Source organism: Dermacentor andersoni, unplaced genomic scaffold, assembly GCF_023375885.2.
Source record: "Dermacentor andersoni unplaced genomic scaffold, qqDerAnde1_hic_scaffold ctg00000041.1, whole genome shotgun sequence".
Classification (NCBI taxonomy): Eukaryota; Metazoa; Arthropoda; class Arachnida; order Ixodida; family Ixodidae; genus Dermacentor; species Dermacentor andersoni.
The window spans coordinates 2489763-2510320 of record NW_027314754.1 but is presented as its reverse complement, the minus strand read 5'-3'; the positions used below and the strand labels follow the sequence as shown (position 1 = coordinate 2510320).

At 45.0% G+C, this 20558-nt stretch overlaps 2 long non-coding RNA genes across 2 annotated transcripts in view; one reads left to right on the top strand and one right to left on the bottom strand.

Moving 5' to 3' along the window:
• LOC140214385 (uncharacterized) overlaps window positions 1-20558 on the bottom strand; it is a 170579-nt gene that overhangs the window by 29528 nt on the left and 120493 nt on the right. The gene's annotated exons all lie outside the window — the stretch shown is intronic.
• Window positions 14956-18584, top strand: LOC140214391 (uncharacterized). Its single transcript, XR_011891339.1, has 2 exons — window positions 14956-15163; window positions 17474-18584. It is a non-coding gene; the product is annotated as an uncharacterized lncRNA (long non-coding RNA).

The window sequence follows — 20558 nt, the reverse complement described above, 5'->3', positions numbered from 1 at the left end:
GTACCGCACTATCCAGTCCGAATGTGCGACTGAAGCACAGAAACCACTGAAGCACCGAATTCTTAGTAAGAAAAGCCAAACTCCTGAACAAAGTGGCTGTCACCTGAAAGTATTTCGGCCAGAGGTTTTGCTGCAGATTGACATTAGGACACACGGGGCAAAGCAAGACGAGTCATATACTCCCACTACAACTACATGTACGAATCCAACGCGGACGCATTAAGGAAGCCATTGGTAATTTATTGTTTCTGCAGAAGTTCTTGTTTACAGAGAACAAAGTTGCGAAAGTACCAAGTAGCGCAGCCATTGAGCTGTCCCAGAAGTTTTGTTTATCGAGCTGCTAAAGGACAACCTTCTTGTAAACGAAAAGTGAGAGGATTGTAAGCCGCCTTTAATAACGAAAGTCGGCTAAAATGTTGGGCTTGAGGGGAACAAAAAAAGCTTAGCGGGTTGGACTGAAACGTCCCCGGTGTGCCATGGGCTTTAGAATATCACCATCCACGAGGACGCCGCGAAGGCTTACGTTGTTTGTCTCTCAGGTTGCGGCCCCCGAGTCCTCGGCTTACTGCTGGTCACCATTTTTGTGGAACTAGTGATGCTTTTCGAAACGACGGAGAACGGCGCTTAGGATTAAGACGTCTTTTCAAAGACACGGGCTACTGAATCAACAATGCGCCATCCACAAATCGTTTCCCTGAACTGACCAACGTTCTTCAATCGAGAGGTTTTCTTTGCTTCCTCAAGTTCAACCGCTGTGTGCGAGCGTTCGGCTTTACCCAACTTACTGACTTTTACCTATCCGGTAGAACTAAGAATCAGCGTTATCAATAACCATGCGATACACAGTTTAAAGCGCCATCCAACACTTGGGTCATGCATGCAGGAGTGGTCTGGCGAGAAGCGCGGTGTACTTCTATCAGACTTGTACACGTTACAGAAAAGAAATGTAACCGATAATGATCACAATTACTTCTTGACAAATGTGATTTATTGCAGTTACCAATTACGACTCCACCAAAGTAGGGGCTCTATAACGTAAAACTATTCCAAAATTTTATATTGCAATTCTGCTATCAGTCCTCCGCGATTGGTCGAAAACTTTTTTCGACCATCCCCACTTCACCTGTCTGTCACGCGACGTCACAAAAACCGCAATACCTCCCCATCTGATATGATGTGTACACACTGATTATGCATGATTTGACAGAAAAAAGAAAATTTCTGATTCGACCCCTTTTCGCCATTAGCCATTAGCTCTCGGCTATTGGTGAAAAGTTTTCGGGCTGCAGCCACTTCACCTGCCTGTCACGTGACGTCAAAAAACCGCACAAACTCACCGCGTCAAAGTGACTTGTACGCGATAAAGATGCATTAATATGCCGAACAAAACTGATTTTTTTTTTCGAAATAGCCGCAAGCTGCCCCGTTCTGAAAGGAATAAAAGATGGCTGCCGCCGATCGATGAGACGCTGGCTACTCGCACCTGCCGGAGAGCATGGGTGTATTTCCATGTAATAAAACTTCTTGCGTGACCGTGTAACGTTTTCAAGAACTTTCGGCACCTTTACTACCTCATTCCGCCAACTCTTCTTTGCTGGGAGTCAGTTTTAGCGTCATTCTTAAGCTTCCGTTGCATGCCGCCGCGATTTTCGACCAGCCACCACAAGGTAAGTAAGGGAAAGTCGACCAGTCGCAGACGCCGGCACCACCCTGTTCATCCGGTTATCGATTTTTAATGCACTGGCTCTGCCCCAGTGAATCCCTCTCCACTTGAGCGTTCTCCTTGCCTCTTGTCAGCCAATTAGATACGACAAGCCGCTCAGTGTAGGCATTGGTATTCGTTTTTCAAGTAAACAAAAGTGGCCTCCTACGAACGAGGAGAGCGTATAATTCGTCTGTTCAGACAACCCTGCGGGTGACCGCCCGGTGCTTGCGTCGGTGGTTACGCAAATTTGACGTCAGGAAATTGCAATAGAAACATATTGGAATAGCTTTACGTTATAGGGCCCAGCTGAGCGATTACTAAGAAATCATTCATTCTTCTAAAGTTGTTTTCCTCTGTTCGTTTAATAATCTTGTACAAATACACTAAGCACAACGTCCTCTCCAGCCCGTCACACGTTGTTTATCGGCACTAAGAAATGCTTTTGAAATTTTTCTTACAGAACGCTCCCTCGTCTTTTTGCGAAGACATCTGACAGCGACACTATAAACTGGCTCGATGTGTGCTCTAGAGAAAAGGGATGTGGTGCAACGTACGAACGCCTTGCTAAGAAGATTGCGAATGGCTGCTCAATGTGACGGTGCTCGGGTCTGGGTTTTGTATAAGGCATAAAGCACAGCGACTGATTGTGGCTGGGGTTGGGGGAAGATGTTCCCAATGACGCCAGTGCAGAACTGAAAAATCACCCATAGGTAGCAGCTACGCCGTCGCCTTGTCATTTTCTCGCGGTAACCAAGTCAGCCATCGAATAACGCTGATTTTTTTAATATCCCTTTTGAGATCGCTGTGGCACTCACGAAAGGCGCGGGATCGCTTTCGATTTCCACTCGTGTTCGCCTTTTCTGCAATATATTCTAATGCGCAAAAAAGATAACTGCAGCAAATGTAGCGAGCTGGAAACTGTTGAATATGACATTTTCGAGTGCGATGCACGATGTGACATTCGAGCTGTCGAAGTTACGCAGGTATTTAGGAATTTAGAGAATTATTTCATAATTAGCAAATCAATGTTACTAGAAAAATACGTCAGCGTACGCAGGGTGACTGCTAGTAAAAGACCGTTTGTCCCATCATCGCAACTTGGCTAGGCCAAGGATATCTTGGCCTAGCTGTGGCACATGGTACATGTCACAGATAGAAACACGTGCGTTTAACCGTGAAAAATTTATTTCTGTGTGACAGAAGTCATACACTGCGCTAGGCCAAGAAGAATTAAGCAGCAGCTCTTAGTGTCTATAAGAAGGCTGCTTAGAGGCGCTTGCAGGAGAGATGGTGAAATAGAAATTTATTTTAATATGAAAAGCTCACAGGTCGGTCGTTCAAGAGAGCATTGCAAATCTGTTAGTCTGCCATGCTCAGGTGATAGACGCGTAGCTGAAGTACGCTAATTGTGTGAAGGAGGTCGCCGAGCGTACATGTTTTCATCCTTTCGGACACTTGTTCCCGCTAAGTTTATGTGCTCAAAGCAGCGCCGCCTGTTATACATTGTTTGGTCGAATATGTAACGGGTTACATGAAACTGGTTACTGTATAAATTAAGTGAGCGCTACCGTGCGAACAAAGTAATCATTAGGTCTCAAAATTACCAAAAAAAAACGTAATTGATTACAAGTATTCAATTACATGTAATTCGTTGCTTACAAGCATGACTGGTACAAGCGCAAGTTACGTCTATTTCATTTTCTGGAACACGCCACTGTGCCTTAAGGTTTCGCATTAATTGAGTTCTTTCATTCTTTCTTTTTTCCGCCTGGACATTCATACGAATAAACCACTTCATGAGAGCTCAATTCATGTGGGCCAAGCATTGGGCGCAGTACGTAGCCGTGACAAGGACATTTTGCACCATTACTTGATATGTAATACTAAAGCTAGTGTTTCGTTTCATGATGTACATGTTTTATTGCCAATACTAGTAGGGATATATACCACGCCATCTGGTAGCAAAATTATGAGCATGATTAGCGCCTCGCCCTAACGGTATTTTTGGGTTTGGGTATCCGCACGCCCCAAACCGGCTTTGCGTCGTCTCAACGTCGCCGAGGGAGTCTCAAAAACGCGTCAACATCTCCTAATTGAGAATAATAAACTATGAGGTAGACTTTAGATTCTGTAATGTATTACTAATTGCGTTATTTTCTTTTCTCTGGCAATATGTTTTCATTTTCCTTCCGCGTGCAGGAAGGTTGCTTTAATCGCGTGACGCCATTGCAAGCCGGGAACCCTACTCTAAAGCATCTTCACGGTGGGAGAGACTGCGAACGCAGAGCGGTCCTTTGTTGGGGCACCCTAAATTCTAGACCCTTATTTTAAACGTCCCTAATATATAAACTCATGCGGTTTTTACTGATTTACGTTGAACGCTAATGCACGTAAAGACACCATGTGGAGGGCAACGTGGAGGGGTGCTCTGGAAAGGGGTGTCAGGCCGATTCGGATATACTAATTTGTTGTCCTTTGCTGTTCCGCCCTTTCGTTCTTGACTAATGGTTGCACTGGCTATCGATATCCGTCAGGATGCTTCGATAGCAAGGTATTGGTGACAGTTGGCCGCGGTTCTCCAAATCGGCTATAGGCGTAACTGAAGATGCTATACTAACTAAACATTGTCTCGAGACATGGCGGTGTGTGCGGCAAGCAGCGCGCGCACTGAGCAATGTTGTAGGCCCCAGACATAGCACTTTAAATGTGCATTGCGTGGAGCGCACTACTGTCTGGTGAAACTCGCCACCGTCGTTTTCTTCTCGCCTGTCGACCGTCCACCGGAAAGTGATTACGCTCACACAGACAAGCATCACGTGTGCAAGCATTACCAAGAAACCCAACTTAGTGAAAAGAAAGTGAGGGAAAGAAGTGGGACATGGAGGTAGCTTCGGCACTGCCTTACTGTAAGCAAGCTCCAAGAAAGCATCTAATATATGAGGATGCCTCAAAAAGAAAGCTTTAAGCACGGTGGCCTAACCAAAACAGCCACGGAGGTTTGTGCATGGGAGCCGTCACTAAGAACAACCAGCCATGACCACGGTGGAACGCCGTTCCTAAGAACAGCCGGCAAAAATCGCACTCGAAAGCAGCTGCTACATTCAAGCGGGGAGCATGGCTTGCTGTTCTTAGTGGCGTCTACCATGATAGATGTGCTGCAGCACGAATCCGCGCTCTAACATGAGCTCCTGATGTTACTACATTACAAAATTAGGCAGATCCAACCCACACCTTAGTATCCGAAAAGCGAACTGGACTCAGTCCGGTTAATCTACCTGCCTTTCGTTCCTCCCCTTCTTTCTCTCTCTCTCACTCTCTCCGAGAAGAGAAGCTTTTGTTGAGCAGTTTAATAAATGTCATGTAACTGATCATGTTATGCACAACGTTTTGCACCATGTCGATTACCTAAATGCTTGCCAGTGAAGATGGCAAGACGCGGAAACTCCCCCAAAGTGACCCACATGAGCCGGTTGTATACAGCCTACAAGATTAGCCTTCTTTTTGCTATGACGCTGTGTCCACAGTTGGCGCGCATGCTAGACCGGGTCGGTTCTCGAGATAGTGCAATATTAAGCTATTCTTTACTCGGCGAAAGGCCGACGAAGCAGATTTGCCAAACTACCAACCTTAAGAAAGTAGGCATAGAAAGGTGTGCTTTATTAAACAAATTGTACTCTTCATGCCGTATATTAGCGGCATGAGAATATTCTGATCGAATTTGTTTAATTACCTAGTAATTCCGTGGCAAACTTGGCCAGCAGCAAGGACACTAGTGAGGGTAGTAAAAGTGGCATAGCGCTGTTCAGTGTTGACACATACGGCAAGGCATTAGCACCCGGCTACACTCGGGAAAGTCCGGGAGAGTTCGAAAAGTTTGCTTTAATGAACTCGAGTTGTCTCCTTAAAAAAGGTTATAGAGGAATCTCTTGTTCACCGGTTGATTCTCAGCATGCCTGTCTTACGTGTTACGCATATCCGCAACACCTGCCGAATGAAAACAGCGGTGGCTATTGGCCCATACCTGTTCGGCCATTGTTCGCCTTGCCAGCGTTAGTGTATACGCCCAAGCGTGCAGGCGGAGAGCTCGGCCACTTGGCACGTGTCATCGACTGCGTGACACGCGTCAACGGCGGGCTCCGCGTGCGTTGTTTCGCGTTTGATGCTCCGCTTGTGTTGTTGGCCATGGCCCACCTTCTCCGCCGCTGTGCGCGACCACAACAGCCGCAACATCTGTGCGCCGCCCTTCATCAGAAGCGGATGCGGTGGAAGTTCAATCGTTGCGGATATTTGCTTCTGCCCAGCCTTTCACTGCGAGCCGGCTGTAAGAATCGCTGCTGCACGGTGCTTTGGAGTGCGAGCCGGAGTTGCCTTCGTCACGGCGTGGACGAAGCTACATGTGTCCAACAGTGGGTAAGTTTGATTGATTCGATCATGGGGTGTGGCGCTCTCTCTAACTTTGGCTGTGAGAGACGCCGTGGGTATAAGACTAGGAAATTATATTCAGCACATGTGGTACTTCACTAGGCGCCCCAATGCATGTTTAGCTAGCTAGCGTTTCGTCGCATTTCCCATCCATCGTAAATGTAACTGTAGTGACGCGAGTCGAATCCACGACCTTGTGCTCGGCCGCAGAACGCCATAACCCCCATGCTACCATGGCGACTAGTGCGTAAGTTTACAATAGTGGAGTGTAAGCTCGACTTACCCTTTACCTTGTTGTCGAGTTTCACTGTGCCGTGTGGGCTGTAACACAGTGAACGAGTTTCGAGCGAGTAAATTGGCTCTTCTCAGTGATAAGTTGCACGAGAAGGCTATGGCTAAACTTGGTGTTTTCTCAGTAGGTGAAGCTACAGAAACGTCCACTCTACTCGACTTGTTTAAACGTGATTACGCTTGCCAAACCGTAACCTTCACAAGCTTTTATCTGTCATAACAGTTGGACTGTTAATAACTTTGTTTGGTAAAAATTGCACTGTTTCTACATCAATCGTTACGCATATCACGTCGCGGCATATGTTGTGTAACGAATAAGAGATACGGAATAGTCGCTACGGAATCTTTAAGGGACATCACGGCAATTTATTGGTTCTATGTATGTAGGTTTGCGCATGAAGTATGCGACAGTAACACGGAACGAGGCAGACACTAGTGCTACTTAACAGACTCACCAATTACTCGTCTGAAATGTTTCAACCCAGCACCATATCAGAATGCGCTAATCAAGAGCACAAGAAAAGATGGCTTCGACCCACAAGTCAGATTGTAAGTGCTGTGATATGCTCTGTGCGTGTCCAACGTAAAAGCCTGGATACGTTATTTGAATAGAACTAATGCCAGTGTTCCCTATGCACCTTCATATTACCGACCTTTGATAGCTTCTACATATGACGACCGCAACGTTCTAACCACATATTTATTTCCAGAGCATGGTGACGTAATTTCTTCTATCAGGGCTTGTGGTTGATATGTGCTTTACTAATAAACCGTCAGACAAATGAAACGACTCACCAACCGAAGCCCACGCCACCACTCCGGCATCAAACACCGAAAGTTGGACAAACAGAGACATATCTATACGCGTAATATCATCGTAACGAGTCAACGGCGCGTACGCTCTGAACGGTACGCATACGCTTTGATCGGAACGGGCCTTGTCCCCCTTTGATGACAGATCGATGCCAGCACCCGCTGTGGCCAGAACGTCATTGTCGTGGAGGCCGATCGTTGCACAACTGAATTGTTTCAGACGCTTTGATACAGGAAGAGACTGGAGCACACCAGAAACAGCAAGTAATTTGAAGTTTACAATGACGAACTCTAAGAAATGATTTTTTTTTAAGTCTTTCCAGTTTGATGGAAGGCAACAGCTCGTTGTTGTCCGTTTCAATTGATTGATTCATTGTGCTACTGTTGTGTCTTCACCCTACTTGATTGAATAATGCATTGTATTATTGTTGTGTTTAAACACCCTGCTTGGACCTGATCTAGGTCTGCAGTATGAAATAAATTAAAAAAAGACTCACTGCCTAATTATAACGCGCTTTCTAATAAATGACCTAAATATTTTTGGTAACCTTGTAGAACTCTAACATCCACCGTTTAGCACATATCACGAAAGTGCGGACTTAATGTGATGCACCTTACCACAGCGCTTGGTTGTGGGGCTTGCGGCCTAAAAATATTGGAGAAATGACACAAATAAATGTAGGGATTCGGGGGAAATGTTAAATGGTCTGTGAAAGTTTAGATAGTATTTTCACGCTTTGAGGAAACTCCCAAAGACTGCAAACGCCGAACAAAAAATTCACAACGTACACTGTGCTAGACTCTTAAAAGCGAACACATCATGGCTAATGGCTAATTTATCTTCCTGGCAAGTTTAATATAGTCAGGCTTAAAAAGATCACTAGTGTTTGATAGCGCTGGCATCTTTCTGCGAACCAGTGCAGTTGACTGACAATGATTCATCCGGCACTTGCAGCTAGAGCGCTAGCAAAGTGAAAGCCGCACATTAAAGTGTTCTCTTTAACAGTGGACTGCACTGTATAGACTGCATATTACTGCAGCGTTATGGTGGCAGAGATCGTTTCCTTTCGACAGGCCGTGTTAGAGTGGTGGTCAGGGGCGCGATTTGCCCTCATATGCTCGTACCCTTTCATTCCACGAATACTTGGCTCTTTGAGTTCATTACTCAGTTCATCAACTTCGTCTGTCGCAAGAATTAAAACAGAATGGGAGACAAGCGGTCGCGCACATACTGTGGTTTCTAGATCTCTTTAAGAAGAGGAATTCACCACGTTTATGCAGGCTTGCTAGTTGGTTGGCGCGCTTTAATTCTAGCTACTGTAATTCGAACTGAATGCGAGAGACGGTGAAAATCACTCAATATGTGGCCTTTAACCGGTCACGTTTTGTGCACTCGGGTTGCATATCCATTTTACATGCGTGTTTAAACTTAGTGTAAAACTATCCACTGCACTCTTTGATGACTGAGCTTCAAAGCAAACTTAATTTCAGCGGCGGTGAGTCAGTGGCTGTCCCACACCACTCAGAGATGGACGCCGTGCGTTTCTTGTGGTCCGTTGTCGCCCCATTACATGGGAGAAGTAATATACACGAGGTGATATTCACGATGACATATTTCTCACCATCGCTAAACCTGCGGGAGAGGTGCCCTTTTTGAACTTCAGTCAACTGACCCAGGAAAGGTTCTTTCAGAACCTGTTTCTCATTTGGATGTTGTTGTTCTTTTTTTTCGTTTTTAGGCACTCCCCAAACGGTAACAATGAGAAAAGTCTCCACAGCTTCCGCCTTCCTTGCCCTCGTTGCAGCAGCACAAGGTCAGTACCGGTGTGATATGTTTGACTATTACAGGATAAAGATTGTTATAATATATATATATATTGAGTGATGCATAAACTTTTTGTACTTATAGGAAACATAAACGATATGTTATTTCGAATACGTTGTAACATTGGCAATAGTAATTGTTCCTTTTTATTACCTCTCGCAGCTGTCGCTTTAGCGAAATTCATACGTTCCTGCGACTGTGAACTGAGGTGCTGCAACGGCAGCAGGTCCTCCCACTGAACTCTGCCATCTTAAATTGTTACTTGTTCTTTAAGTTTCATATCTACCTTTTCAAAAGCAACTTTATCGCGCTGCCGAAAATGTTGTCTTAATTCATTGCAGTTCTGCTCATTGTGGCCTAGGAAAATGCGCGCACAGAAACTCCCAATCTCAGAATGACAAGTACACAGGATGTACAAAAAAGCCCCCAAATGCAATGTAGAGGGACAGCTGAATGGTGTGCGCCGTATTCTCAGAACTGCTCATTGTTGCGGGGCCATAGTTGAGCTTGCCAGCTGAGGTTACCGCAGGGCCGTAGGTTACATGGCCCGTTGAGGCTACGCGCTAAGTTTTGTTTTTCTTCATAACATGAGCGCAAAGGCTGACGACGACAAGGTGGTCTTCCATTGATGGCCCTACAAGACCACTCACAGCCTTATACGTAGCCTTCAAATCGACGCCTTAGGAGGGTTCCTTTTGGTAAACAGGAAATGATATCGGAGTCCATGCTTTTTCTGGCTGCGTTCACCGGAAGTGATTATAGGAGCTAAAGAAGAGTCACAGACGAGGTTTTCTAGACCCCACTATAGATGAACAGGTTTCTCTCAAACTTCAACCTGCAGCGTTTTCGGCCTGACCTTTCTTGTCGCCTTGTTGTTGATGAAGGATAAATTTAAGTAAATTGAAATTAAATTCAGAAGAACGAATGAGCAAAGCAAATTTTGTTAGGTGTAACTGCCCCAGTAGTAAAAAACCTTGACGTTCGTAGTTGCCTGATGACCGCAGCATTAGGCCAAGCGTCTAACATATCTTCATAGAAGGTAGGGCGATTGTTTACTCCTAATATACGCTGGAAAATAGTCGCTGACGCAATTGCCAAGGGAAAACAAACAGCACTTGATTCTTAGACAATGACATAGGCGGCCCTGACCCTTTAGATTGTCAGTATATCAAGTAAGGCTAAAGCACTGTCGAATAAAGACCCCATCAAATTATGTTCTAGGCACGAAGATTGACTGGTTTCATTGAGGGAATAGTTGGAACTTCAAACTGCGTTTCCAAATCAAGTCTCTTCTAATAATGGCTCTATGTTGTCTTTCTGTGGCAACAGTAATGCCTAAAGTAGTTTAATTCATGTGTTAAGCTTACATGATCTTCAATGTTATTGTGCACAAAATTTGGGGGAACACGGGCCGACACCATGTGCCACTATTTGCCCAAGAATATCTTGCACAGTATGTATATACACTTCGAAATAAAGAATAAAATGAAACGACTTGAAGCTTTACAAAAACCCGGTTGGGTGCAGTAATTAAACATGGAATTGCAGTTGTAATGTAATGAAATCAGCAATAGGCCACCTTTGCTTCGTCAGGGACGGCGAGTCGCTAAGAATAATTTCTAACGTGCTTTACCATTTGCTCAAAACAGACTCATCTAGTATAAATGTACGTCAGAAGCAAGAATGTGCTGCCTCGTAGCTTTTACAAAGAGTCCACCATTTGTATAACAAGTTTCAAGTCATGAAATACTGCACGTAACTGAGGCTGTTTAGGGGAAAAAACTACCTCGTTGTTTGAAAGAACATTCGAAGACCGAAGGTAGCTAAAAAGAACGATCAACAGGTGTAGACGTGCCATGTAGAGGCATTAAAAGAAAAAAAAAGAAAAAAAACTTTTTTCCGAAACACACAGACATCAGATTTACTGAAACAGCGCGAGCTCCTGTGTATCACGCACGCTAGGTAAAAATCACATGGCAAAGTATTTCAAAGCATTGGTGTGCTGCTCCAATTTCTGTTCATTCACGCGGCACACAAGCGATTTTGCCTCATGTTTTCAGCGCAGTAAACCCCCCCACTCGCTCACTTGAGCCTGTATCCTAGTTTGGCGTCCTATCTCCTTTTTTTTTTTTTATTGAAGTGAATATTAGGAGAGGTTGGCGCCTTTATGGTGGCACCGGCTACTCCTCGTCACTTGGCAAAGGAAACAAATTTGCGTAAAAAGGCAGAATAGCGACACGAAATATGGCACTCAGTAGAACACTGGATGAATAAAAAATATACAGTCCAACAGTACATCAGTCGCAAAGTTCTGTGCATTAGTTCAGTCCACATACGCATATATAAAGTCAGATATTTTGTACAGCCGAAACCCACAGCACATGTAACGCACTGCAAGTACAGAACAGAATTATACATATTGCGTAAAAGTTGCGATCATCACATAAACCAATTATGAACCACAGACATCGCTTGTGTTACTCATTTAGCGTATTCGGATCATCTGATACCTAATATTTTCCCAAAATGCTGGTGTCCTCTAAAAACTTTTTCAGAGCAAGAAGCGCTCTTTTTTGAAGACCCGCAGTTGGCCATGGGCCAAGTATCTTTTTTAGAGTGAATGGTCTTCTGTCTAGCATCAACAAATTTGCTTGCAGCACCCTTCTTTGTGGGTCGTATTTCGTGCACTCGAGAAGAAGATGATTCACATCTTCGTCTGGATGGCCACAAGAACACTGCGGACTAGAGACACGTTTTATCCGGTACAAGAAGTGCTTTGTAAATGCAGTACCAAGACGCAGGCGGTGTACCAATGTTTCAAATTTTCTGTTGTCCCTTAGATTTTCCGGCATTGATAAGTTTATACATGGGTCTATAAAGTATAATTCCGAGTTTTTAGTTTGCTGATCAAACCAGGTAGTTTTGCTGAAGCGACAAGAAATCTGTCTCAGAAGCAGACGGACTTCACTACGCAATAGAGGAAGATTGGTTGTCTCCGCGTTATTGTGCGCTCGATTCGCAGCTGCGTCCGCTGCAGTATTACCAGGAATATTGCAGTGCCCAGGTATCCACTGGAATGCAATTATGTGGTTCATTGCGCTTTCTTTTGTAAGTTCTTTGAGTGTTTCATACAATAGCGAAATATTCAAAGAATTTTTCTTATTGCTCTGTAGTAATGTGAGAGCGGCTTGCGAATCGCTAAATATAACCCATTTTTGCGAATCTTTTTCCGATGTTATGAAACGCAAAGCACACAGGATTGCAAACAGTTCTGCCACGGTGGAAGATGTCTCTCGGGATAATTTAAATGTTTGCTCTAGCGCTAAATGTGGAATGACGAATGCTGAAGTCGAGGAATTTTTATGACACGAACCATCTGTATAAACGTGGATGTACTGGGGATATAAGGAGTAAATTTGGAAGAGTGCCAGTTGTTGTGCGGCTACTATGAACATGTCTCTCTTAGATATAATCCCTTCAACCGATAATTCTATTTGAGGACATGTTAACATCCATGGAGGGTAACAAACATCCACTTTGAATAATTCAAATCTTGGTAATAATGCTTTATGTTCTCGAACAACATCGTGAATTTTGCTTCTGTTTCTTTCGGTAAGCGCAAGGTTTAATGGATGATTCTCGTGTTGGGTTAAGATACGATAAATATGTCGGCATGTTTCAACCGCTCGTATGACTGGAAATGGTGGGTGACGAGCTTCAGCAATTACTAAAGAACTAGAGGTCGCCTGCGGAACCCCAAGACACACTCGCAGCCCTCTTGCCAGTAAACGTTGAAGACGTTCCTCAGAAGTTTGCGATAAACCATGGAGAATAGGTGCCGAGTAAGAAATTTTTTGCTCTATGAGTGCGTTATGAACCTGTAATAGTGAAGAGACTGATCCCCCCCACGTTGTGCCAGCGAGTCGCCGAAGTACGTTTATTACTGCATTGGTCTGCTTTTCAATTGCGCGGATGTGTGAAGCCCATGTTAGCTGGCGGTCAAGAATAACTCCAAGGAATTTATGCTCTTTCACAAACATCAAAGTTTGCCCATTAAGCGTAAGTTGGAAATTATTCAGCTGTCGTCTAGTGAAAGGAAGTACAGCTGTCTTTGCGTATGAAAGACTCATGCCTCTTTCTTTTAAGAAGGTGTCGATATTATCAAGGCCCTCTTGCAGCGTTGTTTGAATGTCTTGTATATGAGATCCAGAGGCCCATATGCAGATGTCATCTGCGTACAGCGAATACTGTAGGCCAGACGGGAGTTTTAGTGGCAAGGCTGCCATGACACAGTTGAATAAAAACGGACTCAGAACACTGCCCTGCGGAACGCCCTGCGTGATGCTGTGATAATTACTCTCTCCTTCGATTGTTTCCATAAATATTTTTCTGTCTTTTAAGAAATTTGATACCCATCGCAGTGCTCGACCATGTAGGCCAAGCTCTAACATACCAGCAAGGATGTGTATGTGACTTACAGTGTCGAATGCTCTTTGAATGTCTAAAAATACTGCTACTGTCACATTTCCGCAACTACGTTTATGTTCGACGCATGTGGCAATGTCTAATACTGAATCCATTGTACCCCGATTTTGTGGAAAACCGGTCATGTAATTGGAAAACACATTTGTGTGTTCACACCACCACTGCAGTCGATGGTCTATCATCTTCTCCATTAGTTTGGAAAAACAGCTTGTGAGACTGACGGGTCGGTAGGAGTCAAGACAAAGGGGAGTCTTTCCTATCTCCTCTTTGAGCTTCGGATATAGCCCATTGTGCACTAAAGTCCAAAGTGCAAACACTTCGTTTAGCGCAGTTCGTCTTTATGTTCTCGAAAATGGAAACAACGCGACAAGACGAGGACTGAGAGAAAGCAGACAACACCAGCGCTGACTAACAACATTCTCTTTATGGCAACATGGCAATATAGCGGCCGGATGTTCAAAATTAGGTTTTATGGCGTTCTAAAAATTAGGCAATAGGAGGCACACGAAGACCCCCTGTGCAAATAAGTTATGTGGCGAGGGGGACACAAAGATGATAATTATCGCGGTTGTCTAGTTAACTTATTTCTCTCATTTATTGTCTTGATAAGTGGTCATTGTGACGAAATGTAACCACCCACATTTATTATCTAGGCCGATGGTTATTTGTCTTGATCGGATGGTTATTATTTTTTAGTCGTAATGGTGGGGTCGATGGCCTTGTGGTCGCAGTGGTACACACTGATCGGTTGGGGTACAATGTTCGACACGTTCTTAAGCAGAGTCATATCTATGAACGACCAATGGCTCACGCTCAATAAAACGCGCTGCTCGGCATCTACTGGTTTTATTATTGTGCTCCAGCGTGGACGACTACCCTCAACTAGGGGAGCCGGAGGAAAGTAGCCACGCACGTGATTGGAGTGCTGCTGCCCCGACGAGCCGGCAGACAAGAGGCACACGTGACATTTCGAAGGGACCGTTCACCGGCGCAAAGTAGACGTGCGCGACGTACCCTACACCCTATAGGAGAGCGGAAGGAATCTAGGCACGCATGGGCTTGGAACGACGACAATGAGACTTCGTCGAGTTTTTGCTCGCGCACATGAAAATTTCATGGCAGACTAGTCCTAAACAGCATCGCAGTAAAACTGAAGTTGGTCGTCTCAGCGCACTGAAAACGCTAAAGAAGAACATAAATGTTTCTTTGCTCGCGTGTATTAAAACTGCATCCCTACTACTATAGTCCACATTTCCCCTCACCCAGAATCGAGGCGGGCACTTTCGTGGCTCTCATTCTACCTTTTCCTTCTTTTTCAGTTTTCAAGTTCCGTAAAGCGTAAACGCGGTGCGAATGTGCTTATGACAACAACTTGCGGACTGTTCGCCATTTTCGCACTGCAGGATACGGATGGAACCCCGACCGTTCACGGCCCGTACCGTCGGCGTCAGACATGGACGACTGCTGCCGCGGTCCCACCGGCTGCTGCCGCGAAGGTTACCGCTGCGAGCCCAATTACCGGACGTGCGTGCGTGTGGGTGTAGAACCAAGACCAGGCGGAACTTCTAAAGTGCTCATAGTACCCGTCGGAACGAGGCGCCACCAAGGAACTGCGGTCTCCGGTGCGTACTCTTAGCAGGCGCCTTCAGCAGCGTGGAAGCAAGGTCAAATATCCAAGCTTCCTGGTGATTCAAGTAGAAATTACGTAAAATGTTTGCACACAATCTGTCCGCCTCTCCAGGAACAAAAATTTCTGTGGGGTCTCAATATGATGTTTGACGACCCTTTCAGACATGTGTGCCACATAGGGCTCCAAAAATTCTGAAGTATACTCTAGATCAAGAGATTATTGCCGGAGGAACGTACTACACTTGAAATTTCAGGCTGAGGAATAAGGAGGGGACCTTAAGTTATAATGGTTCATGTATTCCGAGAACGTTTCTGTCCGCAGTGCCTGCTTAATGTGTTACCGCTGTACTGCGAATTTTGGATATTCTGTCAAGTGGAACACAAGTAATCATTTTTTTTTTTTTGCTATGGCAAGCGCGACAGTGCCTGAAGCGTATTATTCGTTCTATTCTGAAAAGTTAGGCTTGGCTAAGTAGGTGCTGCAGTTAGTCAATTTCGAAACCTCCCGCTGCTGAGCAGTCGCACAGTTGCAAGCACGTGCTGTGCTAACGAATTACACAACGACACCGGACACAGCTGCAGTACCCGCCTTGGTTGCTTAATGGCTACGGCATTAGGCTGATAAACACGAGGTGGTGGGAACAAATCGCGGCCGCGGCGGATGCATTCCGATGGAGGCGAAATGCAAAAGACGCCCGCGGACCGTGCAGTGGGTGCACGTTAAAGAAGCACCCAGGTGGTCGTAATTAATCCGCAGTCCGCCATTACGCCATGCCTGATAATGAGATCGTGGTTTTGGCACGTAACACCTCACAATTTGATTTATTGCGACAGCTTCAGCGTTCGCGCTGGTGCGAAGGCACGTCGCTTGGTGCATCACGGACAAGTGAGCAGGTGTCCACGATGCCTAACTGCGCGCCTGTGAATGAGATGCGTTACTGGGTGGAGTTTTCATTGTATGGAGGTCAACCTGTCAAACCGCACAATTGTTCCATTGCAGTGGTGAGGGAAGTAATAGGTACTTAAAAAGGGCTAAGGGCTGTCCCATTGCTACACCAGGAAGCAGTGGGCACTAAGGGTGGAATATGGTTCCCCACTAACACACGAACAGGTTACGGGTGTCAATGGAGGCAAGATGCACGCGCGGACCATGACGCATTGAATTCCCCATTAATTTTAAAACTGCGTGGAGTATTACCCGGCCTATAACAAGTTGTGCTGTAATGAAAGCGAATGAGTGAAGCAAGGAAATGAATGCAAGCAGTTAACTTACATCGCTGAAGAATACTTGTGAGGCAAGAAGAGGTAAATAAGGAACCCCGAAGTAAACGGAAGCATGTGAAGTGGATGCAGGAAGGAAGCTATGTCGCTTATTCTAGATGGCGCCGGAAGAAAAAGTTATGTTTATATTTAGGCGATATTTTGCATGTAGAGATCAGCCAACAATCTATTATCGCATGTGTACTTATAATCAAGTTCATCAGAAGAAACAGCGGGATAGGTTCAAGTGGTTCGTGGAACCCTATCTCAGATCCGTCTTAGGTGGTTGATACACCAGTATGAACGGATTAAATTAATTACCTTGTCTGACTTTAAGAAGGAAAAAGTAAGCCCTCGATATAAGGCTTAGGATTTCAATGCAGCAAGCGCTCACTAACGGCTTCTGTAGTGACTCCTGGTTATAAGAGGCCAAATTGGTCATAGAGGACACACGTCTCCACTTGCGCTTGCATTGAGAAATAAAAGTACAGTAAACAAATTTGTTTACTCGGGAAGCAGTTCTATATATACTGAGCAAGTTCAAGAAGAATGTTTATCGGTGTTCTAAGCCCTTATTTACAAAACGTATCCTCGCTAAGAGCTAACTGTTGTGTTTCTCTTTGTTTCATTCCTCTTACCCACGTCCACAACATCAAACAGCACAGTTAACCGTCAAGCCTTTCCTTCCATCCCCAGCTCTTCTCCTTTCCAGTAGTTCAGGTGCTCGCCCACTTTAGTCATGAGAGTGATAATGAAACCACCACCCCGAAGACGGCTGTTCCTGAGTGGCACATCCGCGAGCTTGTCATCTTGTCGCCGATTGCATACTGGGAAAAAGGACACAGCACAAAAAAAACAAGGACACGAGAGAGCGATATGCACACAGCGCTGTTGTAAGCCAGTCTTCTTGTGCTGGTGTCCTTTTTCCAATGAATCACCAACAAGCCCAGGCTTCCACGCTAATGTATACTGGGACCGCCTCTCAAGTTTGGCGAGCAGAAATTATTATAACTAAAATTCGGCCTTCACCTTCGTCTACACAGGCGGAACTACGGGAGGCTGTGGTGGAGGCGGCGGCCACTACTGCTGGGACCACGAGCGCTGCTGTCACATATCGCAGTCGGGGGCCCACCTGCCCACCGGCGTCCACCCGACAACTTCGTGCTGCACGCGAAGCAGCAGCCGCCAGTGTCCGCGAATCCGTGGCTGTCACAGCCCATTCGGCGTCAACTCGCCCTCCGGTGTTTACAACCAACCCGGCTATCGGCCCTCGCCAGCGTACCAGAATCCGCCTGCATTCAATTGGGACCGCGAACAGCTGATGATGCAGAGGCACACGCTGGTACCTTCCCCGGCGTCAGCTTTGCTGCCGTCATGCGGTGGTGGCGTCTTGTTGGCGTTGGGCTGTTTTCTGTTCTGTAGGTGGAGCTGATCCCAGTGAACGCTTGGCGAGATCTAATGTTCATATTTAAGACCTATTTATGGGTTCAGATAGAAATGTCTTTTTTTTTTGCGTTCTCTCGCATCGCGAAGTGTACGTGAGAAATAACATTTATACAGCGCCTCTGTCATCATAATGTGTTTGGCTACCCATTTTTCAAACTTTCTCCTATACCGCAAGAACCTTGTGTTAAATAATGTGTTTCAGATCGCTGTGTTTTATTATATAAGCAACCATGCCTCTTGCAAAGACAAAATCTATAAAAGAAATCTTGATACAAAAAGAGTGCGCAATATCGCAATCCCTTTTTTTAATAACTACGAGCGGCTTATATTATCATCATCATCAAAAAGAACATCGTCATTACTGTATACATTGTAGAACGAAGGCCTCTCTCCCAGCGGTCTCGAATTACCCCTGCCTTGCGTTAGCTGATTACATTCACTATACATCCAAATTGCCTAATCTCGTCAAATAAGCTTATTCGCTGCCATCGCTGATTGAGTTTCGTTTTCTTGACACCCATTCCGGTTGCTCTAAACGCGCGAATCATGACCGACTGTCAGAAAACGTTTGAAAGTTATTCAAATTCATGCCAAGAATCTGGATACTCAACGGAAAGGAAGTCAACATGGTAGAGTGATTAATCGTGCACATTGTAGGGAGACATCACAATTTGCAGCGCAAATAAATATCTATTTATCCTATACTAAGCCATGCTATTTTTCTACACAAAAATTGAATAAATTTCTTGAATTACAATTTTCGATTGCTGCCGAAACACTCCGTGTGATGATAATGATGATTTATTGGTATCCCTTTGAAAGGGCGCAGTGACAAGCAGTCATCTAGCCTGCTTGAGTTAATCATGTATGCTTTACACGCTTTTTATTCTAGCACTCTTGCATACATCTTGTAAATCGCTTTTTCCCTTCCTCAAAACATCTTTATCTGTCTTGTATCATTACCTACGCCTGTAACGACTCCGGCCGTATCGATGTCTTCCCAGATTTTTTTCCGCCAATACCCTAAACGTCTCTTGGTAACCTCAACTGCTGACCGGTTCATGCTTCCGACCACTTTAAATTCATACGCTTCGGCTCTCACTGGGCGAATCCCTTCGCATTCCATTAAGATTTACTGAGAGGTCTCCGGATTTTTGCTGCAGCATGCACATGCCTCATCTTGTTGCGAATATTTTCTCCGGTGTGCGTTTGCCCTTAGGCAACTAGTTCTAAGCTCAACTAGCAAGGCACTGTCCATTGTGTTTGCCTTCTGATTTCTTTCACCCTATTCTTGTAAATCTCCATGGTCTTCTTTCTTCTATTGATTGCATCCAATTGGCTGTCTCTGTTTCTCTCACTTCCTTTTTGATGACTTGTGCTTGTCCGTTTGCACTTTCAATTACCCCGTGCATGGCTTTCAACTTACTGTACCTCTTCACCCACTCCGTGTGCGCGTTTGTCGGGTAGAGATAATTGTGCGCTATAGCCGCGCATTTATTTTGATCCACGTTCCTGTAAGGCTTTCCTCAGAACTAAATTTACTCTGTGCTTCTCGGACATCAAAAGAGGCCGTACCCATTTCACCCTGCACTGCGTCATTTGTGATATCACCGTGGGTTTCCAAAGCCAACCAGCCTACTGAACTTTGGTTAACTTCGAACCAGGATAAGTCATCCAATTTTAAGCACAGAATTGCATTTGCGAACGGTAGCGCCGGCGCCATTACTCCTTTCCAGACTTCACGCACCACCCATATTTATTGTGGTCCAAAAGTACTCTACGTTTCATTATTACTGCTTTCCGCTTCGTCTCTATTTGCAGATTATCTTGGTGGGTGGTTAAGCATTTCCTTAGGTATTTATTTCGCTGAAGTATTTTGGCACTGAAGTGTTTATATTGCTTGACTATGAGTAGCACTTGCTGTTGTTACCACGTAATTACTCGTATCATCATTAAAAATTATAATTGACGATCTCTCTAAGCTAACCTAATGCCTAGATATGTCGCTACTTCCCACATATATTCGCAAGCGTCTGTCAATCTCCTGCATTGTCCGCTGGTAGCATTATGGTTGCCGCATGCACCAATGCGGGGACCTTCTGTTGCACCATTTGCCCATTACGAATGTTGGATAAATCAAACTCTAATTCACTGTTTTCCCGTCGTCTTTCTGCGCCCATAGAATAAAGCGGGAACAACTATGGAAAAAGAGGACATCCTTGCTTCAATTCTTGGTGAATTTCCACGCCTTCACAACATTTTCGCCATCCCAAACAGTTTTCGGCCTTTCCATACAATTCTCATACACGCCTAATGTACCATCGAAGTACTGCCTTCACCAAAGTTGTGGTCTGTAGCTGTACATTTCACTCAAGACGTAAAATGAAGGCACTTTAGTCAAGCCCAGTGTTCAATTTACTCTAGGCGTGATGTTCGTGGTGTATTTTTTGCTATAAATGGTCAGAGACGGCAAAATTAAGTCCCGAGCACAAATGTGTGCGTTCTAACTGAAGGGAACAACACAAGACAACCTATCTACTCTGCAGTACATGACGTGCCAAACTCACACTACCAGCCTCTTCCTAATTACATATTGAATATCAACTGCACGTAACCATTTGAGCTCTAAACCACAGTCTTTGTCCTCTTAGCGTTACATATACGCAATATTCCGATTCATGG